General features: G+C 32.9%; 1 long non-coding RNA gene across 21 annotated transcripts in view; it reads right to left on the bottom strand.

The window, feature by feature from the left end:
• Positions 1-13,739, bottom strand: part of LOC144288774 (uncharacterized) — a 229,162-nt gene that overhangs the window by 165,151 nt on the left and 50,272 nt on the right. For 16 of the 21 annotated variants that reach the window (XR_013356753.1, XR_013356762.1, XR_013356754.1 and 13 more), the window contains 2 exons: positions 11,378-11,532; positions 8,472-8,643 (listed from right to left, as the gene is read on the bottom strand). This is a non-coding gene — a long non-coding RNA (uncharacterized LOC144288774). Of the gene's footprint in view, positions 1-2,675; positions 2,851-3,181; positions 7,078-8,471; positions 8,644-11,377; positions 11,533-13,739 lie in introns of those variants that run through there. The other 5 variants (XR_013356763.1, XR_013356765.1, XR_013356757.1 and 2 more) reach the window with 5 other exon arrangements.

Below are 13,739 nucleotides of genomic sequence, written 5' to 3'. Positions count from 1 at the left end.
GGAGGGGAGGTGGGTGGGGGGAATTGGCTAAATGCGTGATGGATATTAAGGAGGGCACTTCTTGTCATGAATACCCAGTGTTATATATAAGTAATGAATCAGTAAATTCTACTCTTGAAACTAACATTACATGTTATAATTTTTTTATTTTTTTTACATGTTATAATTTATATATAGCTTTTAGCAACTTGAGGAATGCCTGGATGGCTCAGCAGTTGAGCATTTGTCTTCAGTTCAGAGCCTGATCCTGGAGTCCTAGGATGGAATCCCAAATTGGACTCCCTGCATGAAGCCTGCTTCTCCCTCTGCCTGTGTCTATGCCTCTCTCTCTGTGTCTCTCATGAATAAATAAATATTTTTTTTAATTAACAACTTGAAACATTAAAAACATCAGTGGCAGCCACCATTTTAGTGTCTACTATATATCAGGAATTTTACATAAATTAGTTGGTATTTAAAAACCCCCCAAAATGGCCAATAAGCACATGAAAAGATGCTCAGCATCATTACTCATCAGAAAAATGCAAATAAAAACCAAAATGAGGTATCACTTCATACCTGGCTAAAATCAAAGTCATAGAATAACAAGAGTTGGTGAAGATTTTTTAAAAATTGAAATCCCCATATACTGATAGAAGAAATGTAAAATGGTGCAACTATTTTGAAAACAGTCTGGCATTTGGTCAACTGATTAAACAAAGAGGCACCATATGAGTTAGCAATTCTACTCCTACCCAAGAAATGAAGACATATATCCACACACAAAAAAAATGTACATTAATGTTTAAAACAGCATTATTCATAATAGCTAAAAAGTAGAAACAATCCAAATCTTCATCAGTGAACAAATGTATAAACAAAATGTAGTAATTCCATACAATGGAATATTATCAATCCTTAAAAGGAATGAATACTGATATATGCTACCACATGCATAATAAACCTTGAAAATATACTAAGTCAAAGAAAGTAGTCATAGAAGTCCACATATTATATAATTTCATTTACACAAAAGTTCAGAACAGAAAATCCCACAGAAATAGAAAGCAAATTAATGACAGCTTAGGACAGGATAGGGTAATGGGAGACAGTCAGGTGATAGCTAAAAGGTATGGGGTTTCTTTTTGAGAAGAAATATTCTAAAATTGACAGAGTTAATGGTTGTATTTATTTGTAAATATACTAAAGACCACTGAATTGTACACTTTAAATGGGTATTGTATATGTGAATTTGTGATTGTATATGTGAATTATATTTCAAGAAAGCTATTTAAAAACTGATAATGTAGCAAAAAAAGTTGATAATTTAGCAAGTAGATAGAAACTTTTCATATAGAAAAAAGTACCAATAGAAGAATTAGACCATTTTGCCAGTATAATGAGAGATTTTAACATACCTAATAAGGTTCTAGTTATTATTTCATTTTATAGATAACAAATCTGAGGCTGCAAAATGTAAATTAGGTCATGCATCCAGTAATCATTCATGGCCAAGTCTGTAGTTCTTGAAAATCCAAGATCTTTATTCTATTCCATGATTTCATTTGCATCTCCTTAATGATCAGCCAGTTACAAAACAAAATCCAAATAGATATGTATATACCCCAGTGTGTGAAAAATAGTCTTTCAGACAACAGAAATTATGTTGACCTTTAGCAAAAGATTTCCTGTCTGGCTTTTGGCTAACTGTACCTATCACCAAATATCCATGTATTCCCCCAGGCTTCCTTTATGGCATTGGGGCTGTTAGTTTATTTTCAAATTGCTTCCCATTTGCAGGAACCTGTGTATTACGCTTGGTTTTGAATAACTTTAAAAGATAAAATAGTTTTCAAGTATCATTTTCAATTTATATTTTTCCAGTCCTCCATACCCTCCTCTAGAGCAGCAGCTATCAAATTTTAATGTGCATAAAAAAGCAGACCATAGGACTTGTTATAATTACCACATCACAGGCCCTTCTCCAAAGATTCTGATTCCATAGATCTAGAAGGAGCCTGAGGATTTCCAAATAATTTTGAAACAGGTGATATTCAGATGACTCTCTGAGAAAAAAGAATGGATTTTATCCTTCTCCTTGATAAACTGAATATAATCATATTCTTGAGAGCGGCAGGATGAGTTCCAGGTTTGGATTAACATAGAGTTATAGTCGACTTCTGCTGCTTTCTAGTTCTGACCTAGGACAAATCTAACTTCTCTGAGTGCCAGTATTGTGAGGATTTAACAAGAAAAAATGTAAACACCCTTAACTCAGGAACGATTGCACACCAAAGTCTTAAAAAAAAAAAAAGTATTTTTCCTTTCTCTCTCCCCTTTGAAAGCTCTGATCTTCAAATCCAGTTTACTTTCTCTTCTACAACATTACTAAAAAAAAACAAAATGCTGTCTGCTAGCAATGCTTATAGCTCAGAAAATGCTGCCTGTCTTCTTAAAGTCCTATGCATTAAAACAAGGCTACTCATTTCCTCGATGATTAATCTTCTATTCATCACTAGTTGAATTTTCCATTGGCACTAGTTCATTTTGGCATTTTAAGCCTTCTTTGGGCAATAATGCCATTTGTTTAGAGAAAATAGAATAAAGATAGAAATTCAACACTTTACTAAACAATTTATAAAGTACTGTGCTCCAGGGCAGCAAGAATTCACCTGAACTTTGTTGTGGAGACTTACTGATTCTCTGATTCCTTTGAATGTGGCTGGCAGGTAGCTTAAGTCATCCTGGCCTGATCAGCTTTTATTCTGGCTTCAAATAGAAGTAAATTACCTTCTATTACTGGACACACTTCAGGAGACATAAGTTCTTTGGAAGAGGCTAAAAGAGTACATTTTCTACACTGGGTAATAGCTGTGCCATGGAAGAAGACAGGAAAGAAATGTAAAAAGTTGGGTAATTTATACTTTAATCTTCATATGTATAGATCCTTGATTTGATATAAGTTCAGGTTGGTGAAATACAAAAGAATATTCTCTCATTTATTAACTTCTTACAGCCTATGGACCTTTAATCTTAAAGGTGCTCTTAATTTAAAATGATTTTCTAATGGAAAACAAATGGTAGTAAACTTTAAGAAAAGATAGAATGGTATAGTCATTAAAACATTGTTGAAGGAATATGAAATACTTATTTGAACTGACTACTGGCATAGCTGGAAGGAATCTTTAACCTTTAAGTCTCTTTACAGCTCTGATTCTTGTTTCCAAATTTAGATTTCATCACACCGAAAAAAAAAAAAAAAAAATATATATATATATAAGAAGAGTAGCCTCAATGTAGGTTTGGTATACATTTAGGATTTATTTTGCCATCTTTCACTTGCAGTTTTCTTACAAAAATAACCCAAATATATGGAAACAAAAATAAGATAAAATGATATTTATCAGTATTTTATTCTGTAGTTTGTTCCTTTCAGATAGTAGCCTACTCTCAAGAATATAATTTGTAGTATTTATTTCATCCAGAACTAAGTCTAAAACTTAGCTTTGCTATTTCTAAGCTGTGTGACATTGGTGATGTTACTCAAATTCTTTGACCCTCCATTTTCTTACGTGTTAAATAGGAATAACATTAATTCCCTCATAGAATTATTGTGAGGATTATATTAAATAAGCATCTAGGACTGATATCCTGGAACACAGCATGCACTCAACAAATAAAAACTTTAAATATGCTATGAATATTTTAAAATAAATAACAATAACAATCAAATAGTCTATAAAGAAAAACAGGTAGGGCATTTCATAGGATAAACAGTTGTCTGAGGCATAAAATCATAAAAACTTAGTTGCCACAGGAAACCTAGGAAATCAAAATATTTGCATTTCTTCAGAACCAAATGTTTGAGTTTTTGCTATTTTGAGGTTGGGATAATCACATTAATCTTTGGTTTTAATAAATTTATTAGTGTTTCTTATAACCACTGTGAATCTCTTCTCTATGGGTTTATCTATGGAAAAAATGGAAAGTAACTACTATCTTATTAAAATAGAAGTATTCAGATTTGAAATATACACTACTACACAAGGATACCTAAGATTTGAAGGACATTTCTTTAAGAAGAATTTATAATTGTAATAAATTAAGAATACCATTTTCAAAATTTAAATTGTATACAGGCAAAATTACTGAAGCCCTAAAATATGCAACAGCTTGGAGTTTAATTACAACTGGAAAACTATACTTTGGAAAGTGTATGTGGATGGAAATATTTATGAGTTGGCAGAGAGAGAGCTGGCACAGTACATTTGCTATGGAATAATTTTAACTGTTACCTTATTTTACAAGCTGGATTTTATCTGGTACCTTTATGGGAAGGCTGAACAAGTCTGTACATTCACTATACATGCTGAGGTTGCTGTTTTAGCTTCAATTCCAGATATGCTTCAGAAGGTTTTAATAAACTTTTTATAGGAAATGATCAAATGAAACAAACTAGAAACATTTTCCATGTTAAGAACAATACATTTTATATGCTTTATTGTTTCATATATCATCAATTTTGCACCAGATTTTGGCCAAAGAAAAAAGATCCTGCCTCAAAAAAGTTTAATTTTTGGACCATAAACAAACAAAAATCCAAAAGTAAACAAAGACCAAATCAAAGAAGGCATAAAATAAAAATCAGATTATCTGCATTATATGTTAAGTGGAAAAAGAAACCTTATAAATTTTCTGCTCATTCTGATTACAATCAAACTGTCAAAATAGAGTGGTCTTCCCCACAAAAGGTTTAAAATTCCTAAATTAACTGTGAAATATGAAAATAGCTACACTTTGGACCTATTGTTAATACTATGTATCCACATCTGAATACTTAAATCAGAAATATTCAATTTTAGGAATATATCTTAAAGAAATATCTCAGGTCTATTAAATCTCTCTATATAAAGATGTTCACACAATATTATTAAAATATTAAACGTATTTAAATATCTAAATCTGTCCAAAGTAGGGAAATAATTAACAAGTTATATTCACAGTGGTTTATTCCACAGCCACTGAAAAATGATATCGTAGGAAAATAAAAGTACATGGGGAAGTGGACATTTGATCATAAGAAAAAAATAAAGAATGTCATCTGACTTTTGTTTAAAAATTTGTGCTTATGTGCTGAAAAGCTGGTTTTTAGTTCTATTCATCAGTGTTTCTCCATGTAATATAGATTTATAGGTGTTTTTGCTTTAAAATTTAATGTATTTTCTAAAATTTCTAGCAATGTATATCTATTGTTTTTGTAATAAAAAACATTTATTATAATAATAATTAAACATGGAAAAACTATAAATAAGTAGTAGCAACTCCCTTTTTACAAAAAAGTAGAACAACAAAAAAATAGGTAGACTACTTCTCTATTGACATTTCTGCTTCCTAACCCATGTCAGAATTTTTATGTATGTCTAACCAAATCAACCAAAGAAGCCAAGGAAGTCCTTTGAGTCCAGAAAGAAACCTCAACAAAGGCCAAAAGTAAATTAAGAACTAGAGAACGGGAGCAAAGTCAGAATACTGTGGACCCAGAAAACATTTACACAGGTTATTCCAGGGATCAAAGGGCCAAAAACTGAAACCCAAGCTGTGAAAGGCAATTGTTTCTTGCCCAGCTCCACCTTTCATGTTAAAGTGTGTATGTGTGTGTGTGTGTGTGTGTGTGTGTGTGTGTGCACGCGCATGCATGTGTATTAGATTTTAACAGAGTTCTAGGGAAATCTAATTTTCCTGAAATTATATTAGGAAAGGCAACTTTAAAACAAATACCCTAAATTCTGGAGAAAACTGATGGCCTAAACCTGAACTCTAAACTCTAAAGCAAAACTTCAGTCTCTAATTCCAGGATGGTTTTGGTGTGCATATTATGAAGAGCAGATGAGATTGTACAATGCTCAGGAATGTCCTTGCTAATGTGTTCCCCAAATTATGAAGATTCTTCCAATATTACTATGGCTATAGTAAGAGATAATTACTTAATTCATTTTAAATCTTTAACTCTAAATTAAATTAAATTTTCTACATTGTCTGGCAATTGAATTTTCTGCATCGGCTGGCAATGCAGGGGTTATTTTTTTACCTCTGATTTTGCCAATTTTTCTGAAAATCAGATGTCCAAAAGTGAACTTAGCACTAATATATTCAGTATCACAAGGATTCCATTCCTAGCACTTTCATAATAATTAATCTCAGATTATGAATAGGCAAAAACTTCGTTTTTTAAAAAGATTTATTTTTTGTTAGAGAGATTGAGCAAGAATGGTTGGAGGAGCAAAGAGAGAGAAACTTCAAAGTAGACTCCCTGCTGAGTGTGGCACCCAATACAGGAGTTCAATCTCACAACCCATGAGATCATGACCTGAGTGGAAACCAAGAGTCAAATACTTAACAGACTGAGCCATCCAGGCGCCCCTACCTACACAAAACTTTTAGAACAACCTGTGTTGTAGTTATAAAGAGAACAAAGAACATGCAAATCAGATTATAATTTCAACTAATAATAATGTTATTTACTAAGCTGGTAATAGAAATAACAGTTTTATTTCATTACATCTGTGATTAAGATATGACCCCAGGGCTAGCTCTTCAAACTGAAGTTTTCAGGTTGGATTCCCAGATATTTCCACATTTCCAGAGTCCCATCATCTCCTACCGACAATACCAAGGGTCAGAACTATTTCTTCAAGCACTTTACTTCCAATCCTGAGTCTTTTCTTGCACTTCCTATGGGACCACTCCTTCATAGCTCATTTCAGCAGAGCTAACCAAAACAGCTACTTAAGAGTACAGAAGCCACTCTCTCCATGTATGGAGATCTCAGGATACAAAATACCTAAGTACAGGCTGGCTACTCAATTTACCTTAGCACAGCTTAACATATAAATACAGGGTTTACAGCATCTCCAACTCTACTTAACTAGTTCACCTAGAGCACTAGGTGTGTGTGCCTAACCACACATCTAATGAGTCAACCTGACATTTCAATAGTCCACTAGGTGGCAGAGATGTTTACAAGGAAGTAAAGATGAACAATGCCCAAGTCTTCTTAAATAGAAGCAGGAAACAAAAAGCAGGAAACAAAAAGAGAACCTAATTAGAGGAAATACGGCATTTATAAATTACATAATACATATATATTAAACTGTGAAACCACACATACATAAACAGAAATTCAGATTTTTTTCCCAAAGATTTTATCTATTTATTAATGACAGACACAGAGAGAGAGGCAGAGACAGGCAGAGAGAAGCAGGTTCCCCACAAGGAGTCTGATGAGGGACTTGATCCCATGACCCCGGATCACAATCTGAGCTGAACACAGATGCTCAATCACTGAGCCACCCAGGCATCCCAGAAATTTTAAATTTTAACAAGATATAAAAGTCCACCACAAATAGTAACAGCTACCTGGTTCAGCCAGCACTATTTATTTTAAATAATTTTTTAAACAAAATTTGCCTCTTTTTTTTTTTTCATTTTTAAGGGAGCTTGAACTTTAAAGGAAATCCAAGATTACTGGTATTTCACTGTCACAAGTAATTTATTTCAGTCTGTACACTTGCAAGCTCTGGGTCTCCTCCTATTGTCCGTTCATGGCTATATGTCAAAATTTATTATTTAATCAGAGTTAATATATCTTTTTTTAGCCATGCAACTCAACTCTTGAGTTGACTTGCTGAGCAAAGTTTTCAGGAAGCTGTTTCTCCATTCTCATTCTACAATCTTTATTTAATCTACTTTAGAAATTATCCTCCTGACTTGAAAATAACTTCATCTCTCTCTATGTTATATCTGATAAAAAGAAATAAGGCCTTGTGGAAGAAACTGAGATTTTTAAATCAAAGATCCAGGGATGCCTGGAAGGCTCAGGGGTTGAGCATCTGCCTTCAGCCCAGATCGTGATATCAGGGTCCTAGGATTGAGTCCCACATCAGGCTCCCTACAGGGAGTCTACTTCTCCCTCTGCCTATGTCTTTGCCTCTCTCCGTGTATCTCTCATGAATGAATAAATTAATTAATTTTAAAAAAATCAAAGACTCAGATTTGAATCCTGGTTTTGACACTTACTAACTACCTGATCCTGGACACATTTCCTGACATCTTCAAGCCTTAGTTTCCTTTTTAACAAAATGGGAGAAAATAGCTAAACTCCTGACATCTTCAAGCCTTAGTTTCCTTTTTAACAAAATGGGAGAAAATAGCTAAACTCACATGAGCATCAAATTAGAGTATGTGGAAGTCATTTTAAAGTATTATGCAAATATAAATGATTAAATATATATACATATATATGTAAATAAGTATTATCATCATTTAGTATTAACAGGTCAAATTTGAAAGAAACATAGGACTGAAAAATATCAATATTATAAACCTAAAAAGACTAGCTGTAAAAGATCTTCAGGCCCCAACTTCAAGTTTCTAGAGAATAAACAATTGTGTTAGCAGAAAGCCATGATTCTGACATGGGCACATGGATTTACCTGATGAAGAAATTTTATGGGGATCCCTGGGTGACGCAGCGGTTTGGCGCCTGCCTTTGGACCAGGGCGCGATCCTGGAGACCCAGGATCGAGTCCCACGTCGGGCTCCCGGTGCATGGAGCCTGCTTCTCCCTCTGCCTATGTCTCTGCCTCTCTCTCTCTCTGTGTGTGACTATCATAAATAAAAAAAAAAAAAAAGAAATTTTATGAACATAAGCAAACGAATGATTCAGATTCTCTTCTTTAGAAGTTAAAACTATTTATTAATAGAATGTATGCTATTTCTATTTCTCTTGATGGAAATATAGTGTCATATCCTCTAGTACTTCAAATCTAATTACTATCTTTTGGATTCTTGTCATCTTAATTGAATCCTTTAAAATGCATGCTTAATTGGTTGATTCTCCATTACACATCTTCCTTTCTTTTAATCTGCACACTAAAATCAGAGTATATTTGAAGTTATTTAAAAAGCTTTCATATAAGGTCTTCATGTAAAAGGTATGTTTCCATGCAAAAAGATTAGGGTATTCTAAAACCATGCTACTCAAAGTGGTAGCAGCAACTCATGGTCTAGCAGCAACCAGTATCACTTTAGAGCTTGTTAGAAAAGCAGAATCTTAGGCTCCACTCTCAACCCATTGACTCAGAACCTGAATTTTTAATAAGATTCTCAGGCCATCTGTATACACTCAAAGTCTGAAAAGCATCATCTAATATTTATGTTTAATTCAACTGACGTGTCATTTGATCTATCCAAAATATTAACTTTCTCTATAATTCCATTATACATTATGAGGCTTCTCCTTTTAGCACTTATATTTTTTTTAAATCTCCACAGAACATAACATGTGAGGGATCCCTGGGTGGCGCAGCGGGTTAGCGCCTGCCTTTGGCCCAGGGCGTGATCCTGGAGACCCGGGATCGAATCCCACATCGGGCTCTCGGTGCATGGAGCCTGCTTCTCCCTCTGCCTGTGTCTCTGCCTCTCTCTCTCTCTCTCTCTCTCTGTGACTATCATAAAAAAAAAAAAAAAAAAAAAGAATCAGAACATAACATGTGAGGCTCTTTGTGATTCAGCCCCCCATACCTCATCAAGCTTCTGTTCCCTCTCTCTTCATTTTTCTCCCTCTCAAGCTATTTCAGAAGTGTTGCAATACTTGAAACTGACATTAAGAGACTAAATGTGTACTGCATAGATTCCTAGTTGGGCATTCAACTTTGACTACAATATTTCTTGAAAAAATAAATATGGGGATTCTAGAAAGATTATTAGCCAGGAAAAGGTTGAAGAGTAAGAATAAAGCTGAAAATATTGATGATTTCATTGAGACTGGCCTGAGTCACCATCTCTCTCTTTTTTTTTTTTAAGATTTTATTTATTTATTCATGAGAGATACAGAGAGAGAGAAGCAAAGACATAGGCAGATGGAGAAGCAGGCTCCATGCAGGGAGCCTGATGTGGGACTCGATCCCAGGATTCCGGGATCACATCCTGAGCCAAAGGCAGATGCTCAACCGCTTAGGTGTCCCTTGTCCTCTCTTTCTAAACGTTTTTCATTATATATCCGATTATGAAATTTCTAATACTGTGTGACCTGCCATTAGGGAGAAACATCCACAGTGAGTTGGGCTTTGCTTATGAAGGTGAAGAAGGAAACCTATTTTAAAACCTATTTTAAAAGAAAAAAGGATGAAATAAGGAGAATGAAGAGAAATAGGGTTCCATACAACAGAACAGTCGCAACTCAGAGGATACAGTAGGGTAGAGAATAGAAACTAAAGGTTTCAACACTCATAAGAAGGTTTGGAGTAGCCAAGAGTAAGGAAATAGTCACAAATCTATGGCAAGATTGAACCCTGAGGACCTGCATCCAAAGAAATAATGAGGAATCAAATCCTTTCTTAGCACACAAAGTAGGACTTCCAGCATTTCTTGCAACATGAGACGAGAGTACCAGTATTGTATGATGCTTTGATTTTAGAAATAAGTTGATATTCAAAGTGATGATTTTTTAAACCACCATTTCTAAATGAGAAGATACTCAGAACCATATTGCTAAAAACATAACAAAAGGTATCACAACAATCAAAATAACACATATTTAAGCTCTACAATTTGACTTCAAAATATTTTGCCATTACACAAAGCAGTGTGCATTCTGTAGGTTTCAATTGCAAAAAATACTGGATCCTTTAAATTGCAACTAATTATAAATAAACAGAAAGAACGACCAAAGAAGGCTATATAATGTCTAATTATAAACTGATTAAAATTAAGAGACTTTGTAAGCCTTACAAAGAATTCTACTGCTTGACACCATAAATTATAGCACAAACTCAAGTACAAATTATTTTACTTTGAAAAAGTTATTTCATCCTCTGCACCTCATTTTCCCCCATTTGTCTAACGCTGATTACTAACCCTCACACTACCTGGCTTAATTCATAGGAGCTAATGACACAATGGTTCTATTTTACAACATATAGTCTGATGGGGATTTTTTTCCTAATTTTTGAAAGTCCTGTAAAGATATAAATATTAAATATATTCATCAAAGCATGTAAGAAATTATAATTATTGAAAAGTATAAAACTATATGAAAAGGTTAGGAAAAACTGAGATAGTTAATCACATTTAATCTTTGAAGTCAAATAACTGTATAACTGGATAAAAGTGTTTGATATCCTTATGTGCAAAACCCTAACTTAAATGCAAAGCTTTCATATTTTATTAGAAAAAAAAAAAAAACAAGATTTCTGAGTACTCAGAGTATAGCATGTTTAAGGCATTCTACTTATTTATTCCCTAAAACTACAATTGTATATGAAGGAATTTGATTAGCACATTCACATAATTGATTTCTTACTAGTAGGAAGAAAGTAGAAATAAATAAAACCCCTACCTTCCCCACAATGCTGAGGTAGAGTCAGCTCTCCAGGGCTTCCTGTTTTCAGTCCTGACAGGAAGGAAGCGCTCATAGAATCTATTTCCTGCAGCAAATATCAGCAGTCTCCACAGTCATAAGGAAGTCTCTCACCCTCTTTACTTTCAGATGTCCTAAAATATCATAGATATGGTTTCTCATTATTTTAAAATATGAAAATGTAATTAATACACTGATTAGAAAGGAGTATGGCTTTGGTGGCCAGAAACATTCATTTTTGTTTAAATCTAAATTTGAAAACACATTTTATCTTTTAGTTCCAAAGTAATTTCAAACTTACAGAAACATTGCAAGAATTACACAAGGTACTAGTGTACCCTTTACTTTATCAATTGTTAATTTTTTTGCCATATTTGCCTTATCTTTCTATTTACATGGATGTGTATATATATGAAAAATTTTCCTGAACCTTTTGAGAGTGAATCATAGACCTTGTACCTATTGCCCCTTTAATACCTCAATGTGTATCTCTTCAGAAAAGGGCATTCTCTTTCATAGGTCCAGTATAATATTTAATTCTAAGAAAGCTAACTCACCTATTGCCATTTTTCAAGATTTAACAGTGTGAACATCTTCCAGTAGCATAGCAAAAGCTAAAAAACAAGTGTTTTCTCCAAGTTTGAGTACAGTACTTGGGAGAGAAGAAGTCTTCTTCCTCCTGAAGCTTTCTTAGAGTTTAACCTAAAACTTAGTCTTCATGGTCTTCATAGTTCACAACGATATCATCAATGAAGGAGAAACAATTCAGTCAAGGGACTGGCTGGGAGCAATCTTAAAAACCACAATATTCTCCACATGGCTGTATAGACTGTTTAGAAAACTTTGGAATATGTCTCAAGAGATAAAAGTACTAATGTTAAGGCTGATTCCTGGACAACTATACAAAATGCAAATATCATAGCCACTTCTCTAAAGACTGGTAGAACAGGAAATTTCAACAGCTTTAAGTAAGGAGGGCATATGATGTGATGAGCATTGGGTGTTATACATAACTGATGAATTATTGAACTCTACATCTGAAACTAATGATGTACTACACATTAACTAATTGAATTTAAATTAAAAAAGAAAAAGGAAAGGAAAAATTATGAAACAATGATGATGCTGTAACTGATCTAGAACAAAATACTGTACAAAAATTATAATTAAGTTAATGTAACTACAGAAGCAATTTATGAAACATTAAAATTTATCTTAACCTAAAAAAAGATAGTTAATATTTGACTTTGTAAATGCATAAATACCACATAGATAAAGTTAGAGCATTCTAGTCAAATAAAAATAATAAACTTTAAATAGTACAGAGAAGGGCATAGGCCTGTGAGGGCCAAAATTTGAGGGAAAATATCAGTTCTCTTCTTAATCTGGACAAAATCTTTCATTTCTGGTTAAGCTTTCAGAATTTCAGCCACTAAAATACCAAATTTTGTCATATTTGCAATGGAGTGTCATACATGTTGATAAAGAAAAATAATTGAGTCTGTATCTACTGATTGCATCACAAATGTATTCTATAATATGTAGATTGTATAGCTTAATAAGCTTTATGTACAATGAGCTCCCAGATATTTCCAAGAAAAAAAATTTAAAGAATATATGCACAGTAGAGATTTATATCTGTCCAAGGAACTTTCACTGCAACTTCTACTGTACTTTAAAATGGTTTATGAAAAAAATAAAATAAAAAAAAATAAAAAAATTAAAAAAATAAAATGGTTTATGTATTTAAAAACTTCTCTACAATTCAAAATTTAAGAGTAATTTTTAAAATAGATGCCATGCCCTCCTCCTAAAAATGAGCTTATGTGTGTATTTCAGCCAGTTTAAAAAATTTAATTTAAAAAAAATGTGATCTATTTCTGACTCAATTTAAACAATTACTTCGGTTTTTAGGAGTTTTTTTGTTTTTGTTTTTGTTTTCATTTAGAGACCTCTTTTTAAAACTACAACTTGGGAATTACTCAAATAATATTTATAATCATTTTAATTCCCCCTTTCTGGACATGTAAAGAAGTTTTCTACTTATTTTGTAATTACATTATATATATTTTATTGAAAATATTTTTTTAATGAAAGTACATTAGCTGAGTTACAGATAAAGATAACAATTTAAAGGGACTTGGTAAATAATTTAATTAGAATGTTCTTCTTGCAGAAGAACAAAAAAAGCAAGACAGCAAAATGTCCAAACCAAATCAAATGGTGATATCTCATTTGTGTATCATATTCATATAAAAAAATGTGAAAGAAAAAATTTAAACACAGATCATAGATTTTAATGCTTCTTTCATTCTTATTTCATTTTTAAGGATAATTAAGT

This window comes from Canis aureus, chromosome 18 (assembly GCF_053574225.1).
Source record: "Canis aureus isolate CA01 chromosome 18, VMU_Caureus_v.1.0, whole genome shotgun sequence".
In the NCBI taxonomy this organism is placed as follows: Eukaryota; Metazoa; Chordata; class Mammalia; order Carnivora; family Canidae; genus Canis; species Canis aureus.
Note: the sequence above shows the minus strand (reverse complement) of the source record. Positions and strands in the feature narration are given on the sequence as shown.